The sequence below is a fragment of the Podarcis liolepis genome (genome assembly GCF_965112155.1).
Source record: "Podarcis liolepis genome assembly, chromosome: 12".
Lineage (NCBI taxonomy): Eukaryota > Metazoa > Chordata > Lepidosauria > Squamata > Lacertidae > Podarcis > Podarcis liolepis.
In genome coordinates, this window is record NC_139563.1 from 17,174,164 (window position 1) to 17,195,039 (window position 20,876).

Consider the following 20,876-nt stretch of genomic DNA (forward strand, 5'->3'; position numbering starts at 1 on the left):
CCCTTAATTTAGGCTTTGTGTATGGTATGACGTTGCTGTGGACAATGTCGGTTGCTTGATTTTGGGGTCCCCCCCCTTTCTGGGAAATCGGCTCCACCATTTGGGTTTCTGCCTACCCCATAGCAATTGTCATAACTTTGTAAGGCAGATAGGCATTGGGTAAGCCTAGTCTTGGTTGGAGGGGAGTTTGTGGCCTCTGCCTGCTCCTCCACAAGTAAGGGTATCTTGTTGAAAGGATCCGGGAGGAGTGGCTCCTGTCCAATGCCCAGACGGGGGCTTGGGCCATACCACTCCTCCCACAGAACTGCTTGGGGGATGCCCCAATTTGACGTAGGTCATAGGGCATCCCCCCCCCCCGGTGGCTTCACCCTTAGAAACACTCCCAGCTGACATGTGGGAGTGACATACGCAGTTGCTTACCTCAATTGCCTATGGCCAAACCTTCACATCTGTAACCAATAAAGTTGTGGCCTTATTTGATCCCCAAAACCAATATGCTGTGTATAGTCTGGTTATTTGGTCCTTAGGGAACAGGATGGTGACAGGGCCTCATCACGCAACAGAATGCTGGACTAGATGAGCCATAGGCCCAGTTCTTATGTTCCACTGCCATTGCTCATGATGAGCCCCATCCTGAGAGGTGATTGGAGAACTTCTCCTTCCCCTGGTGAAATTCAGCAAAGTGGTTTCCCCAAATTCTCTTTCCACAAACAGGATGGAAAAAAATTAAAGAGGGTATTTGTGGAAAAATAACCCCAAATTGCTGCTCCTTCTTGGTTAATGCCAACAGGGTCAACCACACTCACAGGTATCAGTGAGCTTTATTATAGAGTTTAATACCCCCTTTGCCTTCACAATGATCCAGCCCGTTTCTGCATTTCCCGTGACATTTTCCAATAGGCAATTCTTGTTACAGAACATAAGTGACATTAATACACCAGCTGTCATGTAATGCATTTAAACTTGCCTCCTACTGTACAAGGCAAATGCATTTTCTCTCTAAACACAGGAACTCAGAGTGCAGCTTAATGGGAAGGCAGGAAATGGGATAATTGGTTAAAGAGATTCACAGTGCATTATTATTGTTTCTTAGTTCTACTGTAATTTTATGGAGCTCTTTGATTTATGAAGCAAACAAAAGAGTGAAAAGATAACTTGTTCCTTCCGAGTTACGCTCTGCTGCTTTTCCTCCAGAAATTAAAGTGCTGATGCGGGAGAGGGGGGTTAGGATGGGACACCTCAGATATTATCTTTATTTGCCAGGGTTTAGGATTTGCAAAGAACACAGTGGCTCTCGGGTGTCTATGTGATCTTGACAAGAACTGAGACTGGAAAAGGTACAAAACCACAAGCAATTGGCTAACTGACTCACAGTTTAATGTAACTGCAATTGCTGGAGGTTTTTCAGCAATGTCTGGCTCGGGAGATGGGGTCAACCTAAACTGTGCATATGATATCCTTCTGAATGCAGTAGGTATTTGATGTAAGGACCTGTTTTGATATAATTATATCCAGCATTAGAATTAATCCAGTATTAATTGTACACAGATTAATTTTCAGGTCATCTCATACATGGTGTCAGGGATCGGCACAGCCAGGCAGTTGCAGATGGCCCAACTCTCTGGAGGGGCCAATACCGCCTCTCTCTCCCTTTTATTTTCCCCCTAATGTGGCACATAGAGTCCAGTCTACATTGGCTGGAAGCCATTCGTATCCCTAACTGGAGATGCCAGGGATTGAACCTTTGACTTTTTGAATGCAGACTTTCTGTTAGTGAGCCACAGCCATTCCTTATACAGTGGTACCTCGGGTTAAGTACTTAATTCATTCTGGAGGTCTGTTCTTAACCTGAAACTGTTCTTAACCTGAAGCACCACTTTAACTAATGGGGCCTCCTGCTGCTGCTGTGCTGTTGCTGCGCGGTTTCTGTTTTCGTCCTGAAGCAAAGTTCTTAACCCAAGGTATTATTTCTGGGTTAGCTGAGTCTGTAACCTGAAGCGTCTGTAACCTGAAGCATCTGTAACCCGAGGTACCACTGTAATAGCAACGCTCTTTAGGGGGAACAGAGACATTATGATGAAATTAAAATGGCAGGCATGAGTAGCAGAACTTGCTGGCTAGACAGGCTTTTGTGCTCCTGCTGTTCCTAAGGGAAGGGGACGGGGTTTGGGTGGGGGGAATTGGTACCACAGTGTCCATAGAGGGAGAGGAAACTGCTACTGTTGCCTCAGCCATAAGGGTAAGGGGAGTCACAATTGCTGATGTACCAATAGGAAGCTTCTATACTTTGGCCATGGGAGGCTTCACTGCTGTTGGAGGCCCCACCTGGGAGAGTTACAGCCCCCACCCTGGCTCACCATCAAATGGCACTAGTCCTGGGGAATTTGCTAGACATCTAAATTTATCATGGTTTTCCCTCCCTAGCAACTAAAGGAGTTTAACAAAGTTACTGGATTATCCTGAATGGCTTAGAATCTCTGAATGCTACATCTCTCTGAATGTCACAACCACCTAGAGCCTGGGAGTGAGGGCTGGCTACAAGCTGTCCAAATTTAGACACACTAAGAAAAGCGAAGAGAAAAAGTGGTTTTTTTCTGGAAACTGCTAAAACTGTGAGAACAGCCTTGGTGTGGAAGGGTAATGCACAGCTGTTGATCTTTGGAAAATCTAATGCAGGATTTGTGCTTCCAACTTTATGAGTCTGAGTGCTTCGCCATTGCTTCTATGTGTATTTATAAATGAAGAGAAACTGAAAAACAAAACAACAATAAGCATAAGTCCCACTGTTTCCTCCCAACAAAAGGTAAAAGAGCTCTGTGGTGCTGTCCCTGAATTCTTCACATTGCTCCACACACCACAAGTCCCAGAAGATTCTGCCACATTCCTCAAAGAGCTTTAATAGAAGGCTTGCAAAAATGACACACCTGGATTCTGAAGTGCTCATCAAAAGTGATGAGCAAGAAGGTGCAGGGAATAAACAATAGGTAGAGCCAGAGCCAATGGCAGACAGGACCAACTAATTGTAGTTTTCTCCCAACCTTCTCCCTGCTGAGAGAGAAACACTGAAACTAAGGAAGAAAAAGATGGCTGACCTACCATCCAAGCACTGCCCATTGGTGTGGCCTGGGAGATAGATATGGAAAGGATGGTGGATTAACCAGGGGGATTGACCTAGGTGAGTGGAGCAGGGGACGGGCAACAACCCTGTCCATCTTCTTTGGAACCCTGTTTTACAACATGAAACCATCATGTAGGATTGCTTCTCCTTCCTTTTGGTTCTTTTCCTCCACTTCTCTCTCCCCCCCCCCCAACCATCATGATTCCACTCAAGGGTATTATGCCCTGGATAATAGCAACAATAATAAAAGGTTCATTCGTCAAGCATACAGTGAACCATTCAGGGACCGATTTGTCCTAGACTCCAGAGGCGGAGAATGAAAAACTCATGTGAATGATGATGGGTGAGAAGGTCACCATTTCCTTCTTATATAAAATAGATTTGGGTCCCTGTTTTATTTCCTACTTTCTCTCCCCCCCCCCCCCATTTCTGGAGGGGATTGTCTTTAAGTCTCTCTTTCTCTCCGACTCTCTCTCTTCCCCCTCCCTTTCCATGATTTATGGTGTGTTTCACACTTTGTTACCTTTCTCTGCATTGTAAATGTCAGGGTGCCACATCTGAGTGATGGGAAGTTAACATGCCATGGGCTTTTATTGACGAATCTTGGGTTGGTGCATTGGGGGGTGTTTTCCGTGGGTAAAGCACTGCATTTATTACCCAAACCTTCTGACAGTTGCAATGATAACATATGAATGAGAAGAAACACTGTCAAGCCGTTCTCCACACATTGGATCAGAGGGTGCATTTCAGGGTCACTATATATAAACATCCAGAGGTATATTTTCAAATGCCTGCCACACCTCACAGGAACACATGAATTTGCTTCATGCCAAGTCATCCATCTGAGTATTGTCTGTTACCAGCAACAGCCAGTCCACTGCCCGCCAGAAGATAATCTAGAGCAGGGAAGTGCAATATGTGGTCCTCTGGATGTTGTTGGGCTGGAACTCCCATCATCCCTGACTATTGGCCATTCTTGTTGTTGCTGGTAAGAGTTATAGTCCAATAACATCTACAGGGCATAAAGGTGAGTGCTGGAAGATTTGGGACACAGAAAAGAAAGTACTTCTTCACATGAAAGGTTAAACTGTGGAACTCACTCCCACCAGAAGCAGTGATGGCCACCAACTCTGATGGCTTTAAAAGAGGATTGGACAAATTCATAGAGGCGAGGGCTATTAGTGGCTATGGTTTGTATCCATGGCTGGAGGCAGTGTGCTTCTGAATACCAGTTGCTGGGAATCACAGGTGGGGAGAGTTGTGGTTGCAATCAGCTCCTGTTTGTGGACTTCCCAAAGACATCCAGCTGTCCACTGTGAGAACAGTATGCTGGATTAGATGGGCCATTGTCCTCATCCAGCAGCCTTTTCTTACATTCTTATGGCACCAGATTGGCTACCCTTAGTCTACACTAGTGGTAACTTGCTGTGGTTCTCCAGGGCTTCAGAAAAGAATCATTCCCAGCCCTACCCAGGGATTTCTCCATTGAACCAGGGATTTTCCCTATTGGCCAGTGCAGCCCTCACCTCTTTATTCCACTTCTATATCACCTGGGTACACCAGGGATTGAACCTGGGACCTTTCATCTGAAAAGCATGAGTTCTCCTACTGAGTCACGGCCTTTTCCTACTGGCCAATCCATCTCTGGGCTCTTCATCCCACTTGCACATTAGGATTCCTAATATTTTGCTAAAGCACCAATTGAGCAGAAATCATGCAAAGGACTAAGAAAACATCTCGAGGGAATGCTCACCACCCCTTTAAACATTTCATCAAGCATTATATTTCAAGTCAGTAAACATAGTACAAGATTTCCTAATTAATTTAATAAGTTAGCTGCTTTACTGGGCATATGCTGAGATGTCGGGAAGCCTTCTCCTTCCAACCATATGGGTTCTGGGTTGTTTGTTTCCTCTTCTGTTTTTTAGAGTAGGCATTTAGTATTATACACACATCCCTTGTTTGTGTTCTGCTTGCTCTTAAATCAATAAAGCATTCATATGTCCTTTGCAGGATATGACTGCCCTTGAGTAGACAAAATGTTGTTTGTGTCATTGTGAAAACATGACACACTTGACATTTGTAGAAATAACAATTACCCAAAATAATAAAGGGGAAAGGGAAATTACACAGAAAGACCATAAGTAATGTATCTGGTTCCTACTATCCACGCTATGGTCAGGAGACATGTTCAAACAAATGAATATCTTTTTTTGGGGTAAGAATCATAATAACAAACCTGTCAGAATTCAAATCATTTGTGGACTGCATAATAATCAAAAATATGATTCTGGAGACATTTTGAATGAGTGCATTATGCTCAGCCTCCTGACTGCTATTTCTTATTGAAGGAACTTTTGTTTCAGTGAAATCAAAGTTCAAGATTGCATGTGCCATTGTTTAAAAAATTATCAGCCCCTAAACTAAATGGCACCTCAGGTGAAGAGCACCTTCAGTGACCTCTTCCACTTATTTCGCTTTTGAAAATCTTACTTAATTGCATTTTTAACCCATTTCTTGACTTTGACGAACAATTTGCATGTCTGATTTCTTTCTGTTATTTAAGATGATAAATTTGCATGCATGAATCTGATCACTGTCACTCATACTCTGTGCACACTCTTTGTTGAATGGGCACTGATGTGGTAAGCATGCCCCCCCCATATTAAAAATGCACATAGGCCATGATGAACTCCTTCTGAACTTGGTTATCCAGGTGACCTAAACCCAGCCCTATTAGCCTCTGCTCCTGTATCTTTGACTACAGCTTGATCCGATAACGCCCCAGTCTGTGAAAAGCTTCTGTGATGGAATTAAATATATGAATCCATGTGGACCCGTGGGGGGGGGGGTAAACAATAAAAAGAAATGGTTGGGTGTCTGGATTTGAAACATGAGGCTAGCACACAGAGAGTCCCAGTAGCAGAGTATTAAATGCACAAAAATAAGAAACACAGTGTTGGAAATAGAGGTTGTTATACCTTTCTTATCCTATTCATCTGCACAATGAGCAGACCACACACTGTTAAGTAAGTTTAAAATGATTTAATTACAGATTCAAGGTCTCAGTCATGCATTGTTCTATGCAGCAGCAAAGATAATACAGTCAAAATACTCTTGGGTAGGAAATATTGAATGTAGTTCCAGACACATGCTCTAAGCTTGGGAACAAGCTTACACACATCTTCCTTGGTGGGTTACATGATGCAGTGTGTGTGTGTGTGTGTGAGAGAGAGAGAGAGAGAGAGAGAGAGAGAGAGAGAGAGAGAGAGACCTAGCTAAGTCTATCTAGCAATACAACTCTGTGGTCCTTTACCCTTCCGTGCACTAACTAGCATAGTTATGTTTGACTCTCATAGATTCCTCTGCAGATGTCTACATATCAAGTTGGGGTTAAGCATGCAACTTAAGTATGCAAAAAACTAGGGGGGTTTTTGTGCGGAGGTCTTTTTACAAGTTGGCAACACTAGAAGTTAATGATTGTGGAATTTTACTCAATGGAGTCAAACGACAATAATCTTATTATCTCATATATAGTACAGGACAGAGGGCCAGGATGAAAAATTTTAAGGCAGCTACATACATTGAGGTGTATCTAACTAAATTGCCATGCATGCAGACCAACTTGCATGGGTGCAACAGAACCTCCCCTCCCTCTATCCCTCCTCTACTCCCCCTAATCTGCTCTAGGTTTTCCCCCAACCCTCCAGAGCAGATCTGAGATCAGTGAAGGGGGCACATAGGGGGAGAAGGTGATGGATTTTGACTGCATTTGCAGAAGCTGTTGGGTGTCCAAATGGCCTCCTGAAAGTTGTCAAATGGCTTCTTCCACTGCCCAACCAAAAAGCAAAAGAGATGCAAAGGATGCTACACAAAGGCCAATAGGCTTTGCTGGCAGATTACTTTTTATAAGGTGGGAGTTTAGGAATTATGTTGCTGCCCAAGTTTGCATCTCAAAGCTGTCCTCCAGGAACAAGAGATGCAGATTAAGATTGTCCAAAGAAGAAGAGGAGGAGGAGGAGGAGTTTGGATTTGATATCCCGCTTTATCACTACCCTAGGGAGTCTCAAAGTGGCTAACAATCTCCTTTTTCCTTCCTCCCCCACAACAAACACTCTGTGAGGTGAGTGAGGCTGAGAGACATCAGAGAAGTGTGATTGGCCCAAGGTCACCCAGCAACTGCATGTGGAGGAGTGGGGAAGCAAACCCAGTTCACCAGATTACGAGTCCACCGCTCTTAACCACTACACCACACTGGCTGAAAGATCAACAGCTAAATCTCTCACACACACCCAAATTGTACTTTGATTCACTTTTCTTTTTTTTAAAACCAAGCAATCTGTTGGAGGATGTCAACCCAAAGTATTCACTTGTGTCCAGCACATTTCTAAAGATGAAATCAAAGCTCTTTTTTGAAGCACATCATTTGAGCATTGCTTTAAAATTATGCCTGCAACATGTTTAGTTCAAATGATCTCAGCCCACCTTTGATATCTGACCCCATGTTATTTTTGTGGAACCATTTTGTCAATGCAAAAGAACAGAAAACATTTGTCAGAAGATGAACACTGGGGAATAATGGGGGGGGGCCATCCTTCTTCCTGTGAAGTGTGAAGAATAAACTAAAGAGGATTTGGAATGGATTTAAGAAGACAACTATTTGAGCCAAGGCTGAGTCACTGAGCAAGTTCAACAGCGCACAGCCTCAAGTCCCTCGTGAGGCTGAGCACTGCATTTGCTGGTGTTCTTTTGGCACCTCTGCTAGGCAGCTCTTCCCTGAAAATAGCATAGCAATGCAGCATGCAAACATTTGTTCCAGCTGTTATGGACAGGAGGCAGACAAATAGGGCTGATAGATTTAAGGATGGAGAGCCATTCTATACCTTCACTTCTCCTGGTGCAGCAGTGGATGACAGTTCCCCAGGCCATTCTCTCCCTGGCATCCACTTTCTTTCTTTTACTGGTATCAGGGCTCAGAAGAATATAAGAACGTCCCTGCTGGATTAGACCAAAGGTCCATCAGTCCAGTGGACAACTAGATGCCTACAAGGAATCCCCAAAACAGAATGCAGATGTGTCAACACCCTCCCTGCTCATTATCTCCAGCAATTGGTATTCAGAGATGTAATCACTCTGATACTTAGGGTAATATATAGTAGGAATGCCATATTTTGAAAAGCATAAAAGAGGACACAATTGCCAACTTCTATTTTTAACTATGGATCGCTGTGGTGATCTCACTTTACATACCCATGAAAAAGAGGGTGTGTCCTGGAAAAAGAAGACATATGGCAACCCTAATATGTAGGCATCATGACTAGTTCAGTGGTAGAATACCTGCCTTGTAAGCAAAAGGTCTCAGGTTCAATTCCCATCATCTCCAGGTAGGGCTGGGAGCGTCTTCTGCCTGAAACCCTGGAGAGCTGTTGCCAGTCAGTGTAGACAATACAGAGCAAGATGGACCAATGGTCTGACTCAGTATAAGGCAGTATGTGTCTCTATATTGATACATGGAGTAGGCTCACAGCAAGGCAACTGTGCTACTTCAGCAGATTTAAAGGTGTGTGAGTGTTCTCTGGCAACCTTAGGCCAAAATAACTGGGATTTCTATACATAGCATTCTCTAAGGCTTTCAGGTTGAGTAGAGCTGCAGAACTCCAGCAAAACTCTAGGCCAGTCATGAGCCAAAGCAAGGCACTATGTTCAGTAAATATGGAGCTCCCTCAATTCTCCTTTGGAAAGGAGAACTGGTAGCAGATAGAGAAGAACATATTTGCTACTGAGCTTCAGAGTCCTCCTGGTTTAGAAGGATCTGACTGCCAACTCCATAGAAGCATTCATGGTTCTTTGAATTGTCATGTAGCAAGGTAGCATCCCTAGCAACCCCTAAGAAGGACAACTTTATGACCCATACAAAAGAAGCTGGCAGCAGGACCTTGGGGAAGGTCAGCCAAAGGCTGGCTGAAACAGACATCAAGCCAGCTGCTGATGTCATCACAGGATGGTGCCCCAGGGTGGAGGCTGCCAATCCATTTAAGGTTCGAGAAGAGGCCTTGGAGCAATGGGCAAGAGTTCTGAGGAAGGAAGGCTATATGGTCAGCTTAAAGGTATTACTTTTACTTTTAGTAGATGCCTTTCTGCAGCATTTTTTGAAAATTGAATGGATCACCGAGGCACCACAAAGTGCTTCAGGTACTCCTGTGTTGATTATGCCATTTTGCATAGTTCCTCCTTCACCTCTTACAACCTTTAAAACTCCACAGAAGTGGAATACAAAAAGGGAGGTGTGAGGAGGTCGTTGAAATAAGTGAATGAAAGATAAGATATTGAAATTGTTTGATGTGTTTTAAACTGTTTTTGTTTGGTTTTGTTAGTTTAATGTGTTAGTGTTATGTAGTGTTTTTGTATTGTATTGTTTGTTTGTTTTTTGTAGTGTTTAAATTGTTGGAAAAGTAATAAATATTATTTTAAAAAAAATACAACCTTTAAAACTCCGAGACACCCAACTTCAGCTCAAGATTTTCGATTCATCTGATGCCAGTGCACACTCTTAATTTTCATGCTGTGACTGTAATGCATAAAATAACCCTATGGCTCCCATTTTCAAACATGTTGCTCTAGTTACTTATTTCTAGTTGACTTCTAATAGCAAATCCACAATAAGAGTAAATGGCTTGATGCCTGAATTCGGAAACTGAATAGAGACACTAACTTTTCCTGTTCTTTTTCACCCCAAAAGAAAAATGCCCACTTATCCCCCCCCCCCAATTACCTTTCAGGATTTAGTCTGAATCACAATGGAAAGTGGAGCCTTTACATATCACATAATTAAATACTCTTTTATGTCAGGCATTGTAATTTGGCTTAATCCATAAAAATGTAAGACGATTTAGGAATTTTAGCTTTATGTGTGTGTATATATACAAAGGTTTCTTTTCACTCAGACAGGCACCACGAAGAGACAAGCAAAGCAATTAGCATATTAAGCCAAAATGTTGAAAGCTTTTAATCCTTTTTTCCGTATTAAATATTTGCTGAATGGAAATGTTTGATCTCTGCTTACATTGGAAAAGAGCAGTATTGAGAGCTGTAGGTATCCTCCCCGCCCCAAAAAGATAGAGGAAAAATAATAAAACAACGTTATTGCTTATTTAATTTCTAATATACATGCATTCTTATTCTTTGGCATTTTTCTTGTCCTTGTGCTACAATTTAAGTGGCTGGTTTGGGCCCAGAGGGGGAGGGAGGAACAACCCTCTTCAGCTACTGCCAGTATCTCCTCACTGAAAAATATGTACATTTACACATGGAAGTTTTTGCAGTTCTCCTTATCTAAATTTCTCCCTCCCTGGATTTTGGCATTTTGAATTAACTTCTCTTTCTCCCATAGTAATGCATGAGGAATGGCCTTTTGTTCTGTCACTCATTTCCAAGACTTAGGCAGTTCTTTCGTGTAAAGAAAAAAAAATGTACGTGCTGCCAACCTTTCTGGATTGAAAAAGGGTTGGAGAAAGTGCTGTGGACACCAGTCCCAAAATGGCTGCCATAGGGGGCATGACGACGACAACAACAACAACTACAACAACAACAACAACAACTTATTTATTTATTTATTTATTTATTTATACTCCGCCCATCTGGCTGGGCTTCCCCAGCCACTCTGGGCGGCTTCCAACAAAATATTAAAATACAGTAATGGATCAAACATTAAAAGCTTCCCTAAACAGGGCTGCCTTCAGATGTCTTCTAAAAGTCTGGTAGTTGTTTTTCTCTTTGACATCTGGTGGGAGGGCATTCCACAGGGCGGGCGCCACTACCGAGAAGGCCCTCTGTCTGGTTCCCTGTAACTTGGCTTTTCGCAGTGAGGGAACCGCCAGAAGGCCCTCAGCGCTGGACCTCAGTGTCCGGGTAGAACGATGGGGGTGGAGACACTCCTTCAGATATACTGGACCAAGGCCATTTAGGGCTTTAAAGGTCTACACCAACACTTTGAATTGTGCTTGGAAATGTACTGGGAACCAATGTAGGTCTTTCAAGACCGGTGTTATGTGGTCTCAGCGGCTGTTCCCAGTCACCAGTCTAGCTGCCGCATTCTGGATTAGTTGTATTTTCCGGGTCACCTTCAAAGGTAGCCCCACATAGAGCACATTGCAGTAGTCCAAGCGAGAGATAACCAAAGCATGCACCACTTTGGCGAGACAGTCCGTGGGCAGGTAGGGTCTCAGCCTGCATACCAGATGGAGCTGGTAAACAGCTGCCCTGGACACAGAATTAACCTGTGCCTCCATGGACAGCTGAGAGTCCAAAATGACTCCTAGGCTGCGCACCTGGTCCTTCAGAGGCACAGTTACCACGTTCAGGACCAGGGAGTCCTCCACACCCACCCACCTCCTGTCCCCCCAAAACAGTACTTCTGTCTTGTCAGGATTCGACCGCAATCTGTTAGCCGCCATCCATCTTCCAACCGCCTCCAGACACTCACACAGGACCTTCATCTCCTTCACTGGTTCTGATTTGAAAGAGAGGTTATCCGCCACCCTAAATTAGCATGCACAGATTTATTCATTTATATTATTTATTAAATTTATATACTGCCCTTCATCCAAGAACCACAGGGCAGTTTACAATCCACAACATAATAATAAATAAAACAATACCCCCGCACATAATTTAAAAGGCCTTAGACTGTTTAATTATCCATAGGCCTGAGAAAAATGGAATGCTTTTGTCTGGAACCTAAAAATATGTATTAAAGGTGCCAGGTGAGAGCGTTCTTCTCTTTACGTTTGTGCACTTTCCTCACTAATGACTCTCATAAGGCCAATTTCTTTTCCCAAAGTCTGCCTAGTCCTCACTCTCCAGTTCAAAAAAATACCCTTCTTCTTTTGCAAACCAAAAGGATCTCTCCTCCACCTCTGGGATGCAAGAGCAACACAACACACACAACAATCTGCCACCCCACCCCTGCAAAAGGCTGGTTTCTCAGTACCAAAGTGGGCTGGGGCTTCCTGGGGCTGTTAAGACGGATGGGTTGAAAATCTATCTCAGATTTTGTTCTCTCTTTTTAGTGATGCACACATAGGTGCCCTAAAAGAGGAGCTGCAGTGAAGCTCCTGCAAGAGTTCTGCACCAGCAATCTCTGCCAAGCAAAAACAATGTAAAAAAGAACCACCGTTTACTGGATTTCTAACATGCACAAATCAAGGCTGCCCTGGTGCTAATTTATATGCCCGTCGTTGGTTGGGATGGAAGCTGGGGAGAGGTGCATTTGTGTGTAAAAATCTCTGGCTTTTGCAGAGAGAGAGAAAAAGGCTGAAAAAAGTTCCCCACTCCAAGTTGTTGTTGTTTAGGCATTTAGTCGTGTCGGACTCTTCGTGACCCCATGGACCAGAGCACGCCAGGCACTCCTGTCTTCCACTGCCTCCTGCAGTTTGGTCAAACTCATGTTTGTAGCTTCGAGAACACTGTCCAACCATCTCATCTTCTGTCGTCCCCTTCTCCTTGTGCCCTCCATCTTTCCCAACATCAGGGTCTTTTCCAGGGAGTCTTCTCTTCTCATGAGGTGGCCAAAGTCTTAGAGCCTCAGCTTCACGATCTGTCCTTCCAGTGAGCACTCAGGGCTGATTTCCTAAAGAATGGATACGTTTGATCTTCTTGCAGTCCATGGGACTCGCAAGAGTCTCCTCCAGCACCATAATTCAAAAGCATCCCAAGTATAGGCACAAATTTAGAAATAGTTGCAATACAATAAGCAGAAATACAATGGCCAGGTGAGCTACTGAGTCTGCTGCTCAGGTGATAACTGTTCAAGACCCTTGCTCTGTTTTCTGCTTGGTAATCATCTTTGAATTGGGGTACCATACTTTTCCATGTATGGGGATTTTTTACTCTAAATTAATGTTTAAAAATGGGGGTCACCTCATACACGGATAGTGAATGGGGGGGACAGGTGATTGGTTGCAGCCATGAGCTGCAGCTTGTCATCGGTGATTTAGTAGGTGATTGGTTGCTGCAGAAAGGGCTGCTTTTGATTGGCTGCTGCTGTGGTAATGAGGTGGGCGATTGGTTGCTGCGGCAATGCATCCATCCTGTAGATTTAAGTATCTGTCCATAGTCACCTACTTGTTATCAGAGGCTCAGAATCCACATTCCTTTGTAAGAAAATATGAAATAACATAAAACCATTTTTGCAGGCCAAAAATAAAAAAATAAAAAAACCAATGTGTGTGTGGGGGGTGATGAGAAATTTTCTGCACCGGGTACCACCTGACCTTCCTACGCCTCTGACATGGGGGCGTCTTATACACAGAAAAGTACGGTAAATAGGGTACACTCTGTCCTCCATTGCCTTAGCTTCCAGGAAGGGTGATGCTGGTGAAACTGCAACATGAGTTTCTGTAGCATGACTCAGTGTTTCTGCTATTACCTTCCCTGTTCAGGAAGGAGCCATATTAATCAGTTCCCATGCCACAAAGGTACAGTCCTAAGAAGCCTAAAGTGGACGTAAATTGACATATATCATTATTAAGGCTTAATAGAATCCATGGATAAGATATCAGTTCAATGCGGTGTCTTGAGAGACCCATGTATCATTCTTTCCTTCCGTGACAACAGCAGGTCCTATCAAGAGAAAAACACATTGTCTAATGCCGATGTTTCCAATAAGACCTTTCTTAATTGTTATAATGTTGGCTTTTGATGTGAGCCATTGTCAAGATGCCTTTTTAATGACTCCTCTGACAGAACTGAGCAAGGTCATTGAGCGCGTTCGTGGAGACAAAGAATTATTCTCCTCTGCCATTTATTATGAAGAAGAGCCATTACAGTAATCCTCACTTAAGGAACATGATTAATGGTGTGATTAGCAACTAGCTCACATTTGAAAAGGATGGAAGCAGAAACCACCTCATCATAGAAAAGAATTGTTTTCCGAATGGTTCAGAGCAGCGCACACACAGCATGAAAGTCCCTTTGAGTGACTCATTCTCTGACTCTCTTATCTCTTATGGTTTGGGTTTTGTTTTGCTTTCTTTGTTTTTGGTCTCTGTAACTATAATCAATTTTAATTATGGGGAAGTTAAGCACTTAGCTTGCTGTACAAGGGACCTTTACAATAATGAAAGAACATTCTGCTAACCTGATTCCACCAGGTTTCCTAATGTCACAAATGATCAAATTGACCTAAAACAAGTCCTAGGCCTTTGGTTGTTATTGTTTTTACTATTATTACTGATGATGTGTCCAAGGCATAATGGGACATCAGTAAAATTTCCTCAAAGAAATGAGCATGTACAGTCATACCTTGGAAGTCAAACAGCTTAGTTCTCAAATGTTTTGGCTCTCAAACGTCGCAAACCCAGAAGTGACTGTTCTGGTTTGTGAACTATTTTTGGAAGCCGAATGTCCAACAGGGCTTCTGGGACTTCCAATTAGCCTCAGGAGTTCCTGCAGCCAATCAGAATCCACACTTTGGTTTTCAACCATTTTGAAAGTCGAACAGACTCCATTCGACATCCAAGGTACGACTTTATATACGATAGAAAAATGAGGAAATTATTTGCCCCTACATATAGGACACTAATTTGCTTCGGTACTCCTCTCTCAAATACATTGGAGGGCAGAATTGTGTTTGATGAGCTATGCCCAATCCACAAGGCCTGTTGAGCACTGTGCATAGTGCCTGGGAAGATGTATAAAATAAAGCCGAGATGTGCACATTTCCCAAGGCCCATTGGGAAGTGACTGTTTATGCCCAAGGTGGGGTGGAATGCCTGAGAAATGTTTTGATTTGTTTCATCAACTGGACAATTGACACTTTTATGGGAGGCTGGATGCGATTTTACTTTTGTGGATTGATATAATTGGGGCCTGGTGGTTACTTGATTTTTCTTTCAAGATACAGAATGTATCTTGGGGAAAGGATATTAGAGGCGGGGGGCTATTGGATGATCTGTCTCAATGATCAAGGGGAGAAGTAGGCATTGCAGAAGAAGAAGTCAAATGGGGTGATAGTTACATGTGTGTGTCATCTTCCCCCACCAAGCTCCCTCCTATCTGTTCTATTAATGGACGCTCTAGCACTGTTCTCAACAATCTTATGGTTCTTCTGTTGCATGCTGCATAAGCCTGAGAGAATAGAAAGGTTTTCTGCAGGCATTTAAGAGTTAAAACAGAAGACACCTGCTGCATCTGTGTTGGCACAGTATTCCACAATACTGGGCCAATGGTACTAAAGGCTTGGTTTCCTGTTGTCAAGTAAGTCTCACCAACTTGGGGAACAATCAACAATGCTCCTGAGCATGATCTGCTCTGGTGGTTCTATTTGCTATCATTGTGAGTCACTTTGCATCATGGTAAGGCCGACCATGCTCCACATAAAAGTTTATATTACAGCCTTGTAGATACAGATCACATGATTTGAATGAAGGATTATCTGCAAATAAACACCAATTGGTCATATGTTGCCTGGTAAAGGTCCTATTGGACACCTCTGGGAGGGGAGAGTTAGAGAGACTTTGCATTGGATTCCAATACTGCTCTTGCTATAATTATGATGGATATACAAGCCTGGACTGAAAGTGGGTTAAAGGTGTTGCAAGCTATTGGGCAAAACAGATATTCAAGCCAAGCAGGTTGATGGTGGCAGGATGTCCTCCTTCTGCAACTGTTTCCACTGAGGGCCTTTGCTTCTTCGGTCAGCAGGCAGGCTTAGCTTCTAATTAGATTTCTCCTTGGTCAGAAGTGATGGCATCTGGCAGACTCATAGGCTACAGAATCAGAGGCATGGGGTGTTTGAGCGCAATAATGCTATGTGCATCAATCCTCATCCTATTTCTGTCTCCCCTGGTGTACAGAAATGCAAGGAGGTTATGTACCAGCCGTGGAAGCAAATTAATCAGGTGCCAGTTCTAAGGTACTTATGCCAGATGCTTGCCAAGGGCATGCAGAGGCAATCACTTGGTCTATCCAGGGGCCATCGAGGCTGACCGTGGCACTCCAGACTTCTCTGCCCAGTTCTCAGGGCAGAGGGGTATGCCCCTCCCTCCAGAACATGCTTCCCACAGGTCTTGCTTTCTGCACCCTCTTTGAGAGCTTTTGGCGGGCTAGAATGTGCCCTTGAACTGGTTGAATGTGTCTTGCTTGCCAGGAGTGGATGCAGAAATGTCTGGCCTCAAGAGTCACCTGCACTGATGCAACTTCTTTTGGCTCTGGGCATCAACCATTACTGGTATGTGGCCAGCAGAAGGTTCCCCAGAAAAGGAACATGATCCTTGGGCAGCAAAAGGTAGCTCCATCCTACCACACTTGCTGCCACTAAGGCAGGGAGAACTTCACCTTAACATGGACCTGTAGCAGGCAATAACACAGTGCCTTCTGTCACATACCAAAGAGTTATCTGCACTGAGGACTGAGATATAGTCCCAAGTAGAACTTTAGTCACTGCAGATTCTGATCGTAAGTAAAGAAAGATTTGGCCACTATATATCCTGATCTTGAGTCAAAGAAGAATATAAAAAGAGCCTGTCAAAGGCCACGTCCTATTCTTGCAGTGGTCAGCTGGATGCCTTTGGGAAGTCCACGAGCAGGACTTGACTGCAACAGCAACTCTCCTCCCCACCTGTGATTCCCAGCAAGTGTCATGGAGACAGAGCATAGCTACTGATAGCCTTCTCCTGCATGAATCTGTCTAATCCTCAAGCCATCCAAGTTGGTGGGTACCACTGCCGCTTGTGAGAGCGAATTCCATAGTTGAACTTTGCACTGCATGAAGAAGTACTTTCTTTTGTCCTGTCCTGATTACAGCTTCATTGGATGGTCCTAGTCTAGAGTACATCAGTGCTTTGATCTAGCATTAAGCCATCTTTTCAGATCTCTATCATGGATGAAATTACTTCACCTGCTTGGTCAATTTCAGAAGTCCTGGCCATGTTACTAAATACGAAACCTCCAGCAAGGGGTGGGGAAGCATGACAGGATATATTTTCGGTGCTCTGCCTTCCCATCGCACAGTATATCCATCACTTTCATGAGTGTCCTGAGCGCAGCTGAACAAATCATTTTGATGTCATCCTTCATCCCAAATACAAATGATCCAAGTGAAACTATTTTTATAATGTGTGCAATTTAGCAGGGTTATTAGTTTTGTGTCATTGGCATCAATGTGAAACAGCACATAACTAATGAAACAAATGACACCAAACTAATGAAAGAGCAAGAGAAATTAATAGGAAGCCCTTTCGATCTCTATAAGCATTTTTGAAAGGGGGGGAATCCTAATGGCTTTCCATTATCTACAGACAGCATTTTTGAAGCAATTGTTGATCATGTACTGGTGTGCATGCACACACACACACACAAACCCAGTGTGGGCGTCTCTCCCACCTCCGCCTCCATATCGTCTCAATTGGTGCTATGACAAATTAACCACGTCAGCTGTCAATTATCCTAATTTTAAGAGGCAATCATGTCTGCAAAGCATAAAACATCCTGTTTCCTTTTATTAATCTACTGGCTCATCCATTTCAGAGTACTTTATTAATCTACGACTCTTCCATTTCAGAGTACTTTGTTTCCAGGGACACAGGGTGCAGTGACAAGCTAGAGCTGAGCCCGAACTACTCAACAGTGTGCTTTATTTGTGAACAATATTTTCGTGGTGCTTAAAGAACACCTCCACTCTTTAGCAGTGCTGCACTTCTATTCCATTAACCAAACACTTGCTTATTCATTTTCATTGCCCTCACTTATGACATCATGTGTTCAAACCTGATTGGCATCATAGCATTTGTGATGTCATCTCATTAACTTTATTGGCTGGGAGGTGTTCTGGGGGGTGAGCAGGACCACAATCTAATGGAGGTCAAATGAGGTGGCCCATGATATGGGTTGGACAAGTGTTATAGGTAGAGCATCTGGTTTGCAGGCAGAAGATTCCATGTTCAATCCCCGACATCTCCAGTTAAGGCTGGGAATGCCTGCTGTCTGAAATCCTGGAGAGCTAGATGGACCAGTATCTTGACTCAATCTAAGGCAGCCTCCTGTGTTTTTTTCTTCATATGAGGATAAGCATACAGCCACCACCAATTGTGCAATTTTGTGGCTTGAAAAAGGGCTTGCCCTGATCTCATAAACTGCAGTGGCCATTCCCTGGCATTAGCACTGGTGCATATCATCCCCATTTCCACGTTGAGCCCATTGAACTCAACAGGTGAACCCATAGTTCAGCACCAGAAACTTTGTCAATTCCTTCGACACCCCAATAAGAGATTTGTTGGGCAGGACAAGCCAGGCAGACAGAAGAAGGATTTTCTCTTATATATCAGGAGTTTATCAAATATTTCTTCTCTTTTTAATGGTTGGGTAAAAGTGTCCATATTTGAGAAGATCAGTACCTTGCTAATCAAAATGAAGATTCTACCTTAGGGACTGTGGCTTGAATGATGGCTGTTTGTGGACAGAATGCCAGGCACCAAAAAAGATGAATGGGTGAAAGATGGGATGGGAAACGGCAAGAATATTTAACACCAGCCAGCAAAGGTTATCCTGCACAGCTTGGATGAGCAGAAGGATGGGCTGGAATGCCAATGAGCCTTATAAAATGAAACCCAAATACAAAGTCATTAATTTTATTTTCAAGCTTCTATAGCGTGTGGCTGTTTTCTGAACACAGCACCAAAAATAGACTAGCCACGGCAAATATATTCAAGAAAAGCTCCGTGTCAGGAGGCAGGGAGACAAACTGATGCCTGGCCATGATGGCAATGTACCACCTCTACTGCTGGAGGCAGTGAGACTTTGAATACCAGCTTTTGAGGGTCGCAAGTGGGGAGAGTATTGTCAGGCTCATGTCCTTCTTGTGGACTTCCCATAGGCATCTGGTCAGCCACTGCAAGAACAGGATGAATCCGAAGTTTCAGGACAGACTAAAGAAAGTATAGAAGGAGAAGAAGAAGAAGGAGAAGAAGAAGAAGAAGAAGAAGAAGAAGAAGAAGAAGAAGAAGAAGAAGAAGAAGAGTTTGAATTTGATATCCCACCTTTCACTCCCCTTCAGGAGTCTCAAAGCGGCTAACAATCTCCTTTCCCTTCCTCCCCCACAACAAACACTCTGTGAGATGAGTGGGGCTGAGAGACTTCAAAGAAGTGTGACTGGCCCAAGGTCACCCAGCAGCTGCATGTGGAGGAGCGGAGATGCGAACCCGGTTCACCAGATTATGAGTCTACCGCTCTTAACCACTACACCACACTGGCTCTCATCATAAAGTGCACAGTTAAATGATGTTGCTTCCACAGGAAGTAGTGATGACCACCCAATGTGATGGCTTTAAAAGGGGATTTAAAACACTTGTAGTGGATAAGGTTATCAGTGACTGTTAGCCACATTGGCTACTTTTTGCCTCCACTGCTGAAGACAGTGTGCCTCTGAATACCTTGACTCCCAGGTGGGAAGAGTGCTCTTCAGCTGAGGTTCTGCTTATGGACTTCCCATGGGCATCTGATTGCCCACTGTTGCATTGCTACAATGCAATAGTTCCATAATACAATAAAATACAGTATAAGAAATAAAAGATGCGGAAGAATGCAATTAAAAATCATACAGCATATTGTGTGTGTGTGTGTTTTCTTGAAAAATAAAAAGTACAAAATTACAAGTGCACGGAGTAAGATAAGACATGAAAAAGAAGAAGAAACAAGAAAAAGCACCCATGTAGAAAACAAAACAGAACAAAAAGAGAGAGGGGGGGGGGGATATTGTATCCATTAGGGGGAAAAGGGGGAAATTGTTATTGCAGTTAACCAGACCTTAAGCTAATGTGGTATTTATAAAAATGAGCAGCAACATTGGTGAGCGGTCTGCCAAGATCCTCCGCAATTTTTTGAGTGGCCCATACGGAAATAGATTTTGGGAACTACTGGTGTAACGCAACCAACCTGCATCAGATTGGATTCTTCTCCCTCTTCTCCCTGCAGAACCTCTGACAAACCTGACATTCATCTAACGTCATCCGTCTGCCTACCCAGATATTTGGGCAGCAATCAGTACCTCAATTGTCTTTCTATTGTTTTCTCAGCTTCAGCCTTTATGGATGGGTGCTACAAATGTTTTAATTTCTTCAATGCTTGAGAAGCAATCAATCCCAGGAGACTCAATTTCATCTATATCGTATGTATTTTCCCCCTCCTCCCCTTTTGATAACTTAGCGCAAGTACAGATTTATTAGCAGCTGGGTCCCTTTTAAGCAGAATTTTAAATAGCCAGCTTGCAGTTTGGGAAATGAAATACTTTCTCCTGCCTCTAATAATAATTAGATTGGAAAGTCAAGGCAATAAAGCAACACTGTTAGGGTGATTAGATCTGTAGTAGGTTTCCAGCTCTTTGCGGAAGGAGCCCTGCTTAAAAGGGCACCTCCAAAAGTGAGTGTTTGATTTACGGGCCCTGTTAAATGTTTCACATTCAAAAAGGGTTTGGAATGCATCAGTTCGGGGCACTTGTATTCTATTAAGTTGTTGTACGTCATGCAGCAATGATCTGGTGCAAGAAGGGATGCTGAATGTCAAGCAGGGGGCTCTGCTATTGCTCAGGAATGCTTTTTCCTTTTCCCTGAAATATGCTTCCAGCTCTGTCTCCCAGTTTTAGGCAAAGTCCTAACTGCATCACCTCTTGAGACCCAGTGTGGTGTTGTGGTTAAGAGCGATAGACTCGTAATCTGGTGAACCGGTTTCGCATCTCCGCTCCTTCCCATGCAGCTGCTGGGTGACC